General features: G+C 44.6%; 1 pseudogene; it reads right to left on the bottom strand.

Annotated features, from left to right (window-relative positions):
* Positions 1–423: 423 nt before the first annotated feature.
* Positions 424–4521, bottom strand: LOC123166445 (uncharacterized; annotated as a pseudogene).
* Between the last annotated feature and the right edge of the window lie 297 nt (positions 4522–4818).

The following is a 4818-nucleotide window of genomic DNA, read 5'->3' as shown; positions in this document are numbered from 1 at the left end:
AGACCTTAACAACATATCCAACAATGTATACAACAATATATCCAGCAATATATCCAGCAACAGAGTTACTCTATCCAATAGTATGCACCATTGTCATGAACATATCAATCATAAAAAGATATAAAAAGAACCATCCACATGAACATAGTCCATTCCAGGCATTGATTAACTAATAAATAGCAAGATCACATCCATCCACATGAACAAAAGCCAGCTCCAGAAATGGCATTAACTAATAAATAAATCCATCCATCCACATGAACAAAAGCCATATATGGCATTGATTCTTAAAGTACACCAGCAAAGTACAATAAGAGCACCAGCAAAGTACACTGAGAGCACCAGCAAGATCACATTGTACCATAGGATGCAAGAACACACATGAAGTATCTAGTTTTGAACATTACATGGCACATGTGCCATTTAGTGGTTACCACTTGCATAGAAGTAGGCTCTCCATCCTTTGTTTCTACCACCAGAAGCTGGAGTAGCAGTAGATGTAGAGGGAGCAGTAGATGTGGAGGGACCAGATTGCCTTGGGGCAGAGAATGCACCTCTCCCTCTCCCAGCACCTCTCCCAGCACCTGGTGCAGCACCTCTACCAGCACCTCTACCAGCACCTCTAGCAGCACCAGTCCCAGCAGCTGCAGCTGCAGCCCCTCTCCCAGCTCCTCTCCCAGCTCCACTCCCAGCTCCTGTTCCAGCTGTTGGTGTTGTTGTAGGAGTTGGATGAGAAGTTGTTGATGCTTGTGTAGTAGCAGCAGCAGCAGCATTGGAATTCCTTGCAAGAGGCTTGCATAAACAAAGAAGGAAAATGAGTTAGTACTTAAAAAAATAGAATGTACAAGAAGGAAAACCTGTTACTACTTATTAGAGGATTACCACATGTTTGTTCTTCCTCAAAGCCAGCTCAGGCTTCAACTGCTTGTTGCATCTTGTGTACCTATGTCCTTGCAGTCCACAATTGCCACATGTTATAGTCCCCATTCTTGATGTCTCCTTAGGCTTTGGGACTTCAAATTTCCCCTTGATCCTCTTCTCTTTCTTTCTTCCTCTCTTCACTTTAAATGCAGGTGGGTCAATGTCTGGACCAGGTGTCCTTGTCCAGTCATGCTCACCAGGAACTGGATAGATCATTGGTTCATAAGCTGCCAGATAAATTTCTTTCTTGAAGAACTTGCTGACATAATCCTCTGGTTTTCTTTTGGCCTTGTTTATTGCTGAGATGGCATGGTTACATGGGATGCCACTTAGGTCCCATTTTCTGCACCCACATGTGTGCATTTGCAAGTTAACAGCATGGGTTTGCTGCCCACTTGTAACTTGCCACAAGTCCACACCAGCTTGAATTGGTTTGCAATATTTGGCCCTCTCCTTCTCAACCTCTAGCTTCTCACTATAATGGGGTGTTATGTCCCATCTAGCTTTCTTTCCACTCTCCCTATTCCTATGCCACCTCACCATCTGCTTATCCTTTATTCCATCACACATTGTCCTAATTGGTTTCTTCCTAACATCTAGGACATACTTGTTGAACACCTCAGATAAATTGTTAACTACAAGGTCAGTCTTGCAGTTTGTGTCAAATGCATGCCTTGCCCATGTTTTCTTGGGTATTTGACAAAGCCACTCCCAAGCTTGCTCACACTCAGCTCTAAGGTCATTCATTGCAATGTTAAATTTGTGTTCACTATATGCATAGGCAGCATTATCCATACACTTTTTCAGATCTTCCCCCCTAAACCCAGCATTTTGGAAGTTTGCATAGATATGCCTAAGGCAGAACCTTTGGTTGCACTTAGGAAAGACAGCATTCACTGCATTTAGTAGGCCCTGGGACACACAATTAAACTAGCTAAGCTACTATCTAGCAAAAAACAACCATATAGGAACAATGACATAAGATGCAAGCACATACCTTTTGTCTATCTGACATTATTGTATATGGACCAAACCTTCCCACTTCTCCTCCTAGGCAGATTTTAAGTTGGTGTAGAAACCAACACCAGTTAGGTGTGTCCTCTTGCCCAACAATACCAAATGCTAGTGGGTATATATTGTTGTTGCCGTCTCTACCAGTGGCAGCAAGTAGTTGAGCACCAGTAGTTAACTTAATGAAGCACCCATCAACACCTGAGCAAGCAAATTCAGTATTAAAAACATTCAAATGCATTTCTAGATGAAACAATATGTAACTAATGCACAAGGTGAACAAACTAACCAATGAATGGTCTGCACCCCTTGAGAAACCCCTCCCTTGCTCCATTGATGCAATAGAACATAGCATGGAATCTTGGACCTGGATGGGGGATTTTTTCAGTGGGTGTTGGAGTTACAGTAGTGACTACTACTCTACTCCCAGGGTTTGTATCCATCACTGTCTGAGCATAGTCTTTCAACCTAGGGTATTGCTTCTTGTGGTCTCCTAGCACAGCATCAATAGCTAGGTTCTTTGCCCTATATGCCATTGACTTGGGCACATCCACACCATACTTCTCCATGCAGGCATCAATCAAAGTCTGAATGCCAGTTGTCTCTGTACAGTGACTCATACTTCTGTGCAAGCCACTTGGCACTTACCCTTGTTGTCTCTGTACTAATAGGGCAAGTGTGCTTAATTCTCATCTTCTTAATTACAAAAGTAGTTTCACCTTTTATAACTGCTGCCACCATAAAGAAGTTGCAATGTTTTTGGTTGCATTCTACAATTATTCTTTGATCTGAGTTCCTATGATATTTGAAGTTTCTGCCTTGAGTGATGTGTAAGTTCAACAAAGCCTCTCTGAATTGATGTTGATCCTTGAAACACATCTGTAGACATAATTGCTCATGTGGTGCCTCCATTTTCTCATTGTACCATTTTCTAGGAGGCCTCTGCTTTGCCCTGCTCTTCCTTTTCTTTGGCAGCACAAATGCCAATGGCTCATAACCATCATCATCAGCCTCCTTCAACAATCCTTTCTGTTCTTCATCAGATGAAGGTTGGAAATCAGGTTCCTCCTCTTGAACTACACTTGAATGTGTCCTTGTTGTAGGCCCTTTCCTAACTAGAAGCTTCTGTTTCTTCTTCTTCTTCTCTTCATGTACAATTACAGTTTCTTCATCCTGTGAAACAACCTTGTCATCTTCATCCATTTCAAAAGGTTCCTCAACCTCGGTGTCACCAGAGTAATGCACCATTTCTTCCTCCTCAGATTCTTCATCATCTGTTTCTTCCTCTTCTACTTCATCATACTCTCTCTGTTTCTTTCCCTCATCCATCTCTATGTCATCAGCATCACCCATATAAAAAGGGTTTACATCACTGTCATCTTCACCTTCACAATCAGAACCACCACTGCCATCATATCCCTCTTCTTCTTCTATTTCCAAAATAGCTTTCAGTTTTCCTTTTACATTCTTGCTCTCTTGTGTGCAAACACCAGTACCATGAGCTACTAAACTGCAGCTGCTACTCTGACTTTCAAAGGCAACTCCTTCTTCATCAACAGCATAGATGGGTGGCTCACTGAGATCATATAACACAACAGTGGATAATTCTTGCCTCTGAAACTTGCTGCAAGGAGGTGGACATGCCCTCACTAGCAAATTTAAAACCTTACACTCCTCAACCTGCCTCTTTACTAGTTGCAACTCAGCATTACTCTCTACCATCTCCAATCCTTTCTCCCCTAAATCTGGATTCTCAATGTGAAACAGCAGATCATATTCACTAAAACCTTGGGTTTCCATCACTGCAATCATATTCAGGTATGTTACATCTGAACTGCAGAGCTTCAGCTCTAACATTTCTGAAGCATCAAAAAAGAACCTAACATCCAAATGTCATCATACAAACTGCAAAATGAAATAACAGACAAAATTGGTTAATAAACAATTTTACTTAACATACTGTCTAACATATAAACAAAGATTTGTTTCAGTTAACATATAAACAAGTTAACATATAAACAGAGTTTTGTTTAGGTTAACATATACACAAGTTAAACAGAGCTTACTGCACTAGTTAGGCCTAGCAATTAACATATAAACAGCAGTTAACATATACCACTCTGCTCTAGTTAGGCCTAGCAACTGCACTCTGCTCTAGTTAGGCACTAGTTAGGCCTAGCAACTGCATTACTGTTGAGGAGTGTATTTAGGAATGAACATATAAACAGCCGTTAACATATACCACTCTACTCTAGTTAGGCCTAGCAATTAGAGTGCTAAACATGCAGGCAGTACACTCTAACCCTAATCCCCAATTTCAGTGAGCAAGAATGGAGCAAGAATGGAACAGTGGAGCACTTACAGAAAACCACCGAAGCCATGAGTCCAGTGATGGGTGGTGCTAGGGTTGTCCACCCAAAGTCGCGCCATCCGCAGCCTCTGCTCCATCGACAACGCCGGCTCCGCAAAATCTTCCTCCGCGCTACTGTACTCCGAGCTGGAGTAGCCGCCACTGCCATCGAAGCGGGGGAGGTCGCCGCCGCTCGCATCGCCCAGGCCATCGCCGCCTGCCGGAGTCGCCGAGGCCATCGTCGCCTAGGGCACATCAGCCGCGGGGGAGAGGAGGGCACAGCGGTCGCAGGGGAGAGGAGGGCACAGCGGCCGCGGGGGAGAGGAGGGCACAGCGGCCGCGGGGGAGAGGAGGGCAAAGCAGCTGCGGGGGAGAGGAGGGAGGTGACAGCGCCTGAGCTGTTCGATCGATGGCTACGGCGGCGTGGTGCGGCGGCGGCGAGGCGGGCGGGGAGGCAGCCGCCGGCGAGGTGCGAGGAAAAGGGCAGGGCAGAGCGGGGTCGGGGTCGGTCGCACCAACGGGCTCGGTCGCACCAA

Source organism: Triticum aestivum, chromosome 7D, assembly GCF_018294505.1.
Source record: "Triticum aestivum cultivar Chinese Spring chromosome 7D, IWGSC CS RefSeq v2.1, whole genome shotgun sequence".
Taxonomy (NCBI): domain Eukaryota; kingdom Viridiplantae; phylum Streptophyta; class Magnoliopsida; order Poales; family Poaceae; genus Triticum; species Triticum aestivum.
This window is presented reverse-complemented; position numbering and strand designations above follow the sequence as displayed.